The sequence below is a fragment of the Ipomoea triloba genome, chromosome 13 (genome assembly GCF_003576645.1).
Source record: "Ipomoea triloba cultivar NCNSP0323 chromosome 13, ASM357664v1".
Classification (NCBI taxonomy): domain Eukaryota; kingdom Viridiplantae; phylum Streptophyta; class Magnoliopsida; order Solanales; family Convolvulaceae; genus Ipomoea; species Ipomoea triloba.
Genome location: NC_044928.1, coordinates 10,072,000 through 10,084,456, shown reverse-complemented (window position 1 = coordinate 10,084,456; position 12,457 = coordinate 10,072,000). Strand labels below are relative to the sequence as shown.

General features: G+C 37.6%; 1 long non-coding RNA gene across 3 annotated transcripts; it reads right to left on the bottom strand.

Moving 5' to 3' along the window:
* Positions 1 to 10,065: 10,065 nt before the first annotated feature.
* On the bottom strand, positions 10,066 to 12,117 carry LOC116002609. 3 transcript variants are annotated; one of them, XR_004094518.1, is made up of 3 exons: positions 11,561 to 12,117; positions 10,762 to 10,802; positions 10,066 to 10,420 (listed from the first exon to the last, which is right to left on the bottom strand). It is a non-coding gene; the product is annotated as an uncharacterized LOC116002609 (long non-coding RNA). The 3 variants fall into 3 exon arrangements; XR_004094519.1 differs by having other exon boundaries at positions 10,066 to 10,417; XR_004094517.1 differs by having other exon boundaries at positions 10,066 to 10,407.
* Between the last annotated feature and the right edge of the window lie 340 nt (positions 12,118 to 12,457).

Below are 12,457 nucleotides of genomic sequence, written 5' to 3'. Positions count from 1 at the left end.
GATGTTTTGGTTTTACTTATAAAAAAAAAAAAGAGGGGACCATTGTGTTGGTGTGTATTACATACAAAAGGGTCCCACTATCTTTATCAAAGTTGTTGGTTTTGGACTGCATTACTGCCCATTTTACTGCACTGCTTAACACATATTATTTAATACTACACAATGTCAGTTTTAGTCTTGTTTAACACATATTGTTTAATACTGCAGTTTACTGCACTGCTTTAGTCAGTTTTAGTCCATTTTACTGCACTGCTTTAGTTACTTTTAGCCCATTTTTAGTCTTGTTTAACACATATTGTTTAATACTACACAATGTCAATTTTAGCCCATTTTACTGCATTGCTTTAGTAAGTTTTAGTCCATTTTACTGCATTGCTTTAGTCAGTTTTAGTCTTGTTTAACACATATTGTTTAAAAGAGTAAATGCCCATTTTACTGCACTGCTTAACACATATTGGGCATTTTCTCTTGTTTAAAATACTGGCTAGTTTACTACCTTATTCATTTATCTATTTTTAATTTTTTTAAATCTTTTTTTCATGTCAAAAAATCAGATGACCATGATGAAAGTGACCTATTTACACTTAAAATAAGACATGGTGGTAAAGTACAACAACCTGAATCAGTAACCTATATTGGAGGGCAGATAGAATATTTTGATTATGTTGATGTTGATGAATGGGGTTATATAATTTTGCAAGAAAAACTTGAAGAATTAGGGTACAATAGAAATGAGAACAAGTTATATGGCTTAGGGGGAAATGGGTTGATTGAGATTCTATCTGATCTTGAAGCATGGGATTTAATTGACTTTGAAGGTAAGCCAAGGGAAATAGAAGTTTGGATAGATAATGGTGAAAATGGGAGGGAAGTTAGTGGTGGGGAAGTTAGTGAGAGGGAATTTAGTGGTGAAGAAACTGATGGAGAATTTGATTGTGAGGATGAGTTAGAAGAAGAGGCAAGGATTGATGATATTGCATTTGATAAGGCAGTAGATCCTACTGTAGAGTTTCAGGGGGTTGGATCAAGTGCTAATGTGCAAGATAAGGAAAATCAGTGTGTAGTAAATGAGGAAGTGAACTTTTCTAATGAAGGGACTCCTCATGGCAGTGATGAGGAAGTTGAAGATGACATTTGGCCACAGTTTAGGGCTTGTGATATGGAATGTCCTCAATTTACTGTGGGTATGACATTTGGGACTAAAGCTGAGTTTAAAGAAGCCATTGTAAATTATGCATTCAAAGATGGTAAGGATTTAAAGTTTGTAAGGAATGATAAAATCAGATTTGTAGCCAAGTGCAAACAAAGTGACTGCCCATGGTACATAACCCTTAGGAAGAATGAGAATGATAACTGTTGGAGAATTTCTGTTTTTAATGATAAGCATGAGTGTTCTTGGGTGTATGAGAACACAATGGTTAGCTCAAGAAGACTTGCAAAGAAGTGGAAGAAAGAAATTGGTAGCAATTCTGAATGGAAAGTAAGTGAGTTTAGAAACAGAGTGGCAATAGATCAAGGGTTCCATATATCTCAAAAGGTGGCTTATAAGACTATGAAATTTGCTAGGGCTAACCTAACTGGAGGAATGGAGGACTACTTTAAAAAGTTTTGGAGCTACTACCTTGAAATCCAAAGATCAAATCCTAACACTACTTCTATTGTAAAGACGAGTGAATTTATAGAAGAGGGAGGACAGAAAAGATTCTTAAGATGGTACATATGTTGGGAGGCTTGCAAAATTGGATTTTCACATTGTAGGAAGATTATTGGTGTTGATGGTTGCCACTTGAGGTCTACATATGGGGGTTACTTGCTTACAGCAACAGCAATGGACCCAAATGATGGAATTTTTCCTATAGCTTATGCACTTGCTGAGGGTGAGAGTAAGGAGTCATGGTCCTGGTTTTTAGCACTGCTTAAACATGATCTACGTATTTCTGAGAGTGAAGAACATAGGTACACATTTGTGTCTGACAAGCAGAAGGTTTGATTCCAGCATTTCGTAGTAAGCTCTCCCATAATAGACATTGAATGACAATGTCATAATCTTAGTATTAGGCTGTTTTGGAATGACCATTGACAATTGATTTTTATTTTGGATTGTGTTTTGTGATGGCCATGTAATATGTTTTAGATACTTGACAGTTGATGTTTATTTTGGATTGTGTTTTGTGATGGCCATGTAATATGTTTTGGACTAGTCATGTAATCTGTAACACCCCAATTTTCACATCTTGGATTTATTACAAAATCCCTAATAATACAATACATTGCGGAAGCATCAAACTAGCAGAAAACTGGGTGTTACCGCCATGCTTAGGTATCTCTCCTATACCTAAACGCTAAGGCTAAACTTACAACCTCAAATAACCATATCAACATCCAAATATGTACATATGGAAATAATTTTTCCAGGGTGTCTATTCTAGGATAGAATAGTCCTCAACCTCGACTTCCATCCTATTCAGAGTTCATCGGGCTTCATGAGCCCACACTAGACAACATCTGTAAACACATCGAAGTGTAGTTAGCGCGACGGCTAAGTAAGGAAATCCATTGTCACTCAAAAGTAAACAAAGGTTTCGAAAAACATAATTCTCAGAAAACTGTAGCTTTACCCAAAAGTTGAAAATCTACCTGTAACCAAATTATCAACAAAAGAAAAAGTTGAAAATCTACCTGTAACCAAATTATCAACAAAAGAAAGTATAGTAGAGTATATGAGTTGCATATTATCAACAAAAGAAAGTATAGTAGAGTATATGAGTTGCATCAGCATATAATAAGAAAGTATAGTAGAGTATATGAGTTGCATCAGCATATAATACTTTTCATTTCCGAGAATTTCCATCAGTTAACTCAAAATAGAGAGTTCAACAACAAACTTTACTGTTCAAAACTCGTGACATTTTATTCTTCGACATAGTTACGGAGTAACTAGATTTCAATAATTAGTAAATTTTTTACTTAGTTTCCCCCTGGATAAGTACAAGGCATTCTTGGAATATTTTCAAGAACCTCGGGCCGCGGCACTCATGCCTCCCGCAGGTCAAACATCTCAATAACTTCCGGGCCACGGCTCACAGGCCTCCCGCAAAGTTAAACATCTCAATAACTTCCGGGCCACGGCTCACAGGCCTCCCGCAAAGTTAAACATCTCAATAACTTCCGGGCCACGGCTCACAGGCCTCTCGCAAAGTTAAACATCTCAATAACTTTCGGGCCCCGGCTCACAAGCCTCCCGCAAGTCGATCATCTCAATAACTCCGGGCCCTGGCTCACAAGCCTCCCGCAAGTCGATCATCTCAATAACTTCGGGCTCACAAGCCTCCCGCAAGTCGATCATCTCAATAACTTCGGGCCAACAAGCCTCCCGCAAGTCGATCATCTCAATAACTTCGGGCCACGGCTCACAACGCAAGTCGATCATCTCAATAACTTCGGGCCACGGCTCACAAGCCTCCCGTAAGTCAAACATCTCAACAACTTCCGGGCCCCGGCTCACAAGCCTCCTGCAAGTCGATCATCTCAATATTGACTCGGTTGCCCGTAGGCCTTCCAAACATCACCACATTCAGGAACAAAAACATCGGAAGAAAGTTCGGTCGAAAACGGAACCGCGTCGCGCAGACTCGCGGATGTCCGTAGCGCCAGACAGACGATGGACGCGCGCGTCCGGGCCGCGTCCGCTCGTTCGGCTGTGACGCCGAAATTCTGGGCACCCACGGACGCGCAGCGGACGCGCGTCCGTGGTCGCGTCCGGCCTTTCGGCCGTGACGCCGAAACGTTGGGCGCCGATGGACGCGCGGTGGACGCGCGTCCACGGTCGCGTCCATCCGGATCTGCCAACTTGAGCCAACTAGTAGATCCACAAGCTTAACACATGATTTTCACATAAAAATTCCTAGTCACATAATTTACTAGCATTTGTTCATTTCCAAGTGACTAAACCAACTTAAGGGATTCCTTACCTCCCAAGTAGATTTTAATACCGTAGAAAGATGGTGATCTTCTCCTCCAAACTTTTCACCGAAGATCCTAAACAAAATCACCATAATAACAACATTTTCATGAATCCTTAGCTTAAACTTAAGTTCTAGGAAGGATTCTAGCCATATTAACCGAATAAAACCAAATTTTTACCTATTATGGAAGCACTTGTGTTGAAAAAAATAGCTATGGAGTTCTTGGATCACAAAGTAGAAGAATGAAATTTCCTTCCTCCTCTTTTCCTCTTCTATTAATTTCGAAAATGAGAGAGAGAGAGAGAGAGTGAGTGATGGGAAAGATGGCTTGAGGCTTAAGTTAACAAGTATTATCATCCCATACTTCTTATGACAAAACACTATTTAATCACCATGTGGTAATAAGGGCGACACTTGTCAAAATCCCATAGTATGCCTTGTAGTGTAAGTTTGCTTTGCCAGTTAGGGATTAAATCAGATAAAAGTTCGGAGGAATATAACTTAATTCGGGAGAATTCTAATACCAAAATTATTCTAAAAATAATCCCGTCATTAACCACTAAACTTGGGAATTTTCCGGTATCTCGCGAAATACAGTGGTACGAAGGTTCGTAACAAATTCACTCTTACAGTCCGTTTAATTCTCACTTGAACTAAATAGGAAGTTCAGGCTTAATCGTACCATGCTTAATAATCCATTTCTTAGGGAAATTCGAACTGTATATACATCCTCAAAAATTTTACGGTTCGTGACCGGTACGTAGATCGCAGCTTATTAATAACTAGTCTCACTTATAAAAATCCTTCTGAAGTACCGAGAGATCATCTCACAAATGTCATAGCCTAAAAAAAATATTTTTCGAACCCTAAACTTATCGGAATAGACGAGGGGTTACAGTCTTCCCCCCTTAAAATAGTTTCGTCCCCGAAACTTCCTTCTTGTTATCCATGGATTCAAAGTAGATCATCACTTAATTCTTATCTCCAAAATTATCAACTTAGGCTCTAATATTTTCTTATTTCCAACATCTCATAGCCTAAGCTTCCCAAGGTTCGAATAGCTTTTGATGTCACTTTTGGAGCACATAAATTTCCACATAATACATTTCAACCCCTTAACACGGCATTTTTAATCTCATCAATATAAATCACCTTTAATCCATTAGAAGTATATCTTGAGGAAATCATACACATTCAAATATGTATAAAAATGCATACCAAAAGTATCTATAAAATTTACAGGAGATAAGGTCATTGCCTATTTCATAATCCAAAATCGTTCAACAACTATTTCCTCAAGATTCACCATATACAATCTTTATATCATTATTTCCATATAACAATTTCCTCAATATATATCATAATATCATTACTACTCAAAATTCCTTTAAACCAAAACTTATTCACCAATAGAGAGATTTCCAACTCTCAAAATAAATACCAAAGGAATAACTCCAGTGTCTCAAAATAATTATCAAATAGATAATTCCAATATCTCAAAACATCCAAAGGATAATTCCATTATCTCAAAATAAATACCAAAGAGATAATCTCAATCTCTCAAAATAACCACCAAATAGAGAGTATCCAAACTCTCACAATAACCACCAAAGATAATTCTTCAAATAATTGATTAAACTTTTCATATATCCAAAAATAGGTATTATATAAAATATCAAGGGGGAATGGATCCAAAATGGAAGGTTTCAACTTTCAAACCAATACCGAACCAACCGGACGAATCCACGAACCGGTGGCCAAAACCAAATCAAAATCAAATCCACACCAACCGGACGATTCCATGAACCGGTGGCCAAAACCAAATAGAGAGATCTCAACTCTCATCATCATAATCATAATCATAATAATAATAGTCATAAATGATAGTTCAAAACCTCCAAGTATCACCACCCTTCGGGACAAAATATATAACTAACCATATCCTACAAAATATCATATCTTGCATCTATAACTCAAAATTACTTATTCAATGTCATATCTTATGTCTATAACCTTCATATTCATAATATCCACATACCAATATTTTCCTTTTCATAATCCATATACCAATAATTTCATCACCAAATCTCTTCAACATCATAATTCCATTACTTATCATAATCTCTATAAATCTAATAATTTCACTAACCATCACAAGAACAAACAATATGTATTCACATCAAATAATTTCACAAGACATGTACTCACATTTTCACAAAATCATTTAAACATAATATCACATAAGCACGTATTAAATATTTTGATTTGGGGTAAAATAAATTTTAGATAGACTTTGTAACAGAGCTTATAACTTTAAGCTTTGATTCTAAGATCTTATAACCTTAAGCTCACTCGTAACAGAGCGTACCAAACTTTATTTCCAAGACCTTATAACCTTGAGCTCATAACAAAGATCTCACAACCTAAGCTCTGATCTATCTCCAAGATCTTATAACCTTAAGCTCTGATACCACTTTGTAACACCCCAATTTTCACATCTTGGATTTATTACAAAATCTGTAACACCCCAATTTTCACATCTTGGATTTATTACAAAATCCGTAACACCCCAATTTTCACATCTTGGATTTATTACAAAATCCCTAATAATACAATACATTGCGGAAGCATCAAACTAGCAGAAAACTGGGTGTTACCACCATGCTTAGGTATCTCTCCTATACCCAAACGCTAAGGCTAAACTTACAACCTCAAATAACCATATCAACATCCAAATATGTACATATGGAAATAATTTTTCCAGGGTGTCTATTCTAGGATAGAGTAGTCCTCAACCTCGACTTCCATCCTATTCAGAGTTCATCGGGCTTCAGGAGCCCACAGTAGACAACATCTGTAAACACATTGAAGTGTAGTTAGCGCGACGGCTAAGTAAGGAAATCCATTGTCACTCAAAAGTAAACAAAGGTTTCGAAAAACATAATTCTCAGAAAACTGTAGCTTTACCCATAAGTTGAAAATCTACCTGTAACCAAATTATCAACAAAAGAAAGTATAGTAGAGTATATGAGTTGCATCAGCATATAATACTTTTCATTTCCGAGAATTTCCATCAGTTAACTCAAAATAGAGAGTTCAACAACACACTTTACTGTTCAAAACTCGTGACATTTTATTCTTCGACATAGTTACGGAGTAACTAGATTTCCATAATTAGTAAATTTTTTACTTAGTTTCCCCCTGGATAAGTACAAGGCATTCTTGGAATATTTTCAAGAACCTCGGGCCGCGGCACTCATGCCTCCCGCAGGTCAAACATCTCAATAACTTCCGGGCCACGGCTCACAGGCCTCCCGCAAAGTTAAACATCTCAATAACTTCCGGGCCACGGCTCACAGGCCTCCCGCAAAGTTAAACACCTCAATAACTTCCGGGCCACGGCTCACAGGCCTCTCGCAAAGTTAAACATCTCAATAACTTTCGGGCCCCGGCGCACAAGCCTCCCGCAAGTCGATCATCTCAATAACTCCGGGCCCCGGCTCACAAGCCTCCCGCAAGTCGATCATCTCAATAACTTCGGGCCACGGCTCACAAGCCTCCCGTAAGTCAAACATCTCAACAACTTCCGGGCCCCGGCTCACAAGCCTCCCGCAAGTCGATCATCTCAATAACTTCGGGCCACGGCTCACAAGCCTCCCATAAGTCAAACATCTCAACAACTTCCGGACCCCGGCTCACAAGCCTCCCGCAAGTCGATCGTCTCAATAACTTCGGGCCACGGCTCACAAGCCTCCTGTAAGTCAAACATCTCAACAACTTCCGGGCCCCGGCTCACAAGCCTCCCGTAAGTCGATCATCTCAACAACTTCCAGGCCCCGGCTCACAAGCCTCCCGCAAGTCGATCATCTCAACAACATTATCCAGAACTAAGGTTTTCAAAACATTCTTTCTTTCCTTGAGTTAATTAGTATTCTTCACATGATGTCTCAAAACAATTATTCTCATCCAAATATGTTTCCAAAATGCACATATTTGTCAATGACTTTTCACCATGAAATTCCAAGTGACAAGGGTCAAACTTGTTTCTTAAAAACACAATTTTTCTCCGAATTAATGAACGTAACTTACAAAATAATTTTTGAACTTTCAAAAATATTGACTCGGTTGCCCGTAGGCCTTCCAAACATCACCACATTCAGGAACAAAAACATCGGAAGAAAGTTCGGTCGAAAACGGAACCGCGTCGCGCAGACTCGCGGATGTCCGCAGTGCCAGACGCACGATGGACGCGCGCGTCCGGGCCGCGTCCGCTCGTTCGGCTGTGACGCCGAAATTCTAGGCACCCACGGACGCGCAGCGGACGCGCGTCCGTGGTCGCGTCCGGCCTTTCGGCCGTGACGCCGAAACGTTGGGCGCCGATGGACGCGCGGTGGACGCGCGTCCACGGTCGCGTCCATCCGGATCTGCCAACTTGAGCCAACTAGTAGATCCACAAGCTTAACACATGATTTTCACATAAAAATTCCTAGTCACATAATTTACTAGCATTTGTTCATTTCCAAGTGACTAAACCAACTTAAGGGATTCCTTACCTCCCAAGTAGATTTTAATACCGTAGAAAGATGGTGATCTTCTCCTCCAAACTTTTCACTGAAGATCCTAAACAAAATCACCATAATAACAACATTTTCATGAATCCTTAGCTTAAACTTAAGTTCTAGGAAGGATTCTAGCCATATTAACCGAATAAAACCAAAGTTTTACCTATTATGGAAGCACTTGTGTTGAAGAAAATAGCTATGGAGTTCTTGGATCACAAAGTAGAAGAATGAAATTTCCTTCCTCCTCTTTTCCTCTTCTATTAATTTCGAAAATGAGAGAGAGAGAGAGAGTGAGTGATGGGAAAGATGGCTTGAGGCTTAAGTTAACAAGTATTATCATCCCATACTTCTTATGACAAAATACTATTTAATCACCATGTGGTAACAAGGGCGACACTTGTCAAAATCCCATGGTATGCCTTGTAGAGTATGTTTGCTTTGCTAGTTAGGGATTAAATCAGATAAAAGTTCGGAGGAATATAACTTAATTCGGGAGAATTCTAATACCAAAATTATTCTAAAAATAATCCCGTCATTAACCACTAAACTTGGGAATTTTCCGGTATCTCGCGAAATACAGTGGTACGAAGGTTCGTAACAAATTCACTCTTACAGTCCGTTTAATTCTCACTTGAACTAAATAGGAAGTTCAGGCTTAATCGTACCATGCTTAATAATCCATTTCTTAGGGAAATTCGAACTGTATATACATCATCAAAAATTTACGGTTCGTGATCGGTACGTAGATCGCAGCTTATTAATAACTAGTCTCACTTATAAAAATCCTTCTGAAGTACCGAGAGATCATCTCATAAATGTCATAGCCTAAAAAAAATATTTTTCGAACCCTAAACTTATCGGAATAGACGAGGGGTTACATAATCTGCCCATTTATATATAAGAATGAGCATGCTAGAAGTTGATATGAGCAGCTTAGTTCTATTTTGGATTGTGTTTTGTGAACTTGGTAACTAACCATTAAGGTTTCTTAATGGGTAAACATTCTGACCAACCAACATACTGACAAACCAACATTAACAACATTAAACATTAAGGTTTCTTTTATTCATTACATACTGAAAATACATAATTTACACTACAAGAAAACTGTTCATTAGTGAGAGGTAAAACCGTCACTAAAAGATCAAAAACCATCATAAAAGACTTTTAATGACGGGAAATTTACCGTCGCCACCCGTCGTTATTTCTTCCGTAGATAAAAACAAATAGTGACGGGATATGATACCATCATTAATAAGCATATTGTGATGGTATATTTACCGTCACTAAAATATTCTTTTTGTGACAAAAATTCCCGTCACTAATACAACTACTCACTAACATAATTTACTCTCATTATATTCTTGTAATGATGGAAAATCCCGTCACTAAAAATTATAATGTATTGTCAAATATTATTTTTTTTAATTTTGTATATATTGTTACTTCTCATTAAATATTAATTTTTGTAATACATTTTTTTTTATCTATATCGATATTATATTATGTTGTAGCTATAGATATTGCGTTGGTAAAAATTTTGCAATCAAAGTAAGCTTCATCGATATATTAAAAGAGTTCATCATCACTACCAAAATAAAATGTTTCATACAAATTTGTAAAGACTAAAGTCAACAAAACTGATTATAACAAATAGCCATAGTAATGTATTTGTTGGCTATTTTGAAAGATGAGACTATACAAATAAACATGTTGGCTATTTTGAAAGATGAGACTATACAAATAAACATGTTTCCTAATGGAGAACCGTTCAACAATCAATAATGGAGAATCCATCTCTTCATTTTAAGGGAAGTTCCTGATCACTAGTCTGAGCCTCAAAATGACAAATGCCTTTGTTCTTTTCACACTGATCTTCCCTATCAAGACCTGCTATATTAGAAAGGAATAACATAGAAACATATCTAATATGTCTTCTTATTGAAAGTAAACAAACAACTCTGATATGCCCAGTTCTAAAGTGCTAATTAATTCATGTGAAAACAATTTAAGCAATGATCTATACCTAAGCAGCATCTTAAGAATGAAACCCAATGAAGCAGCAAAAAGCATATATTTAGGCACACAAGAAATTCTAAAACAAGTCAGGAGCTGCTAGAGAAAAATAAGATCTTTAACCCTCTATCAAATAAATCCAAGTTCATCTGAGCTAAACAAATGCATGTGCTAATCCATTTCAGATGATCAAAGAGTATAACAAATAGAATGGCTACCTTTATATCCATATGGAATGCAGTGATGCCATCAGTATTTCCTGCAACCAAAACATAATAACAAAATCTGAATAAGTTTAACACATTCAACAAAATTCACTAAATTTTCTGGTTCATAATGGTAGACATTATATACTCTTTAAATTAATAAGGATTAATTCACTAAATCAACATTGTGGTAGACATTATATACTCTTTAAATTAATAAGGATTAATTCACTAAATCAAAATCAAAGTGGAGGATTCAAATGGGAGGGCAGCAGTGCAGAGACCAAAGTTACTACTGCTATAATAGTATTGTAGTTGCCATTTAATCTTTCTTCTCTATATTCAAAATACTCTGCACAGTGAGGGTGCAAAATTGCATATATGGCATACCTTTACTTTGGAAATTTTCTATAAGGGTTTAGTTTTATTATCTACTTATCTCCAAAAATATAAGGAGTAAATAAGTTCAATCCAATACATTAAAAACAAGAAGCAAGAAAAAATTGGAGCACAAGGATTAAGTTATAGAGCATTTGTTTGCAAGATATGTCATTCTCCCTTTGTTTCTAGCAAATACAGAAAATAAAAGGAATACAACAGCAATGACAACAAGCAGGCAGAAGCATTAGGAATCAAACAGAAAAATAATAATAATAACCCAAAAGAAGAAATTTAAATAGTGGAAATAAGAAACACATAGCAGAATGCAGTGAAGTCAGAAAACATTTATCAAAATAATAATAACACACAAATATATTATTAACCATGGAAAAAAGAAAAAATAATAATAATAAAAAAAATAAAAACGAACTTGCAACTGCAGTACGCGGACGGCAGTGGCTGGGGGCGGAGGCGGTGACGGTGGCTGGTAGTTGTGGCGTCGCAGGGGAGCCGGAGGAGGGAACAACGAAGCAGATCGGAAGGGTAGGCAGTGGAGATCGACGACGCGCTGTTCCGAACGACGAAGCTGTGGCGTGGCGGCTCTGGCGTCGTCGCAGGGGAGGCAGATTTGTCGGCAGCTGCTTGTTCTCCCATCAGATTCGTCAGCGGCAGCTTATTCTCCCCCATCGGATTCGTCTGCAGATAGACAATAAAAAAAATAGAAAATAAGAATAAGAAACACTTACCGGCGGTAGTGGGCGGTTATCGTAGGGGAGACAGAGCCCTCATCGGCGACTATCACAGGGGAGGCGGAGCCCTCGTCGGCAGCAGGTTCGTCGCTCTTCGTCGGATTTGCTTGTTGGAATCGACTGGAGTATGGAGGAAGCGAGAAGCAGAGTAGCAGACTTAGACTTGGAGACTTTAGGGTTTCATTTTTTTCAGAATCAGATTAGACTTGGGCGCCCAAAAACAAAATTTTGGTGGGAATGAAATTTTAGTGATCAACAGTGAGAGTAACATCATCCTTCCTACTAATAGTGAGAGTATAGTTTTAAAATAAAATTAAAATTAAAATTTCGTCGCTAAATCATAAACCTTTAGCTAGAGTAACTCTTAACCGTCACAAAAACTATACAAATAATACATTTAGTGAGGGATTTTTCTACCCGTCACTAATTTTTTGTCACTAAAAATTGTTTTTCTTGTAGTGTTATGGCATCAATCTAGGGAATTTACTAGCCAATTCCACAGTACTAGACAGGGAAAACACAAAGATTATTACTATAATTACAGTGAAACATATGAACCTAAGCCTAAACCAAAACCA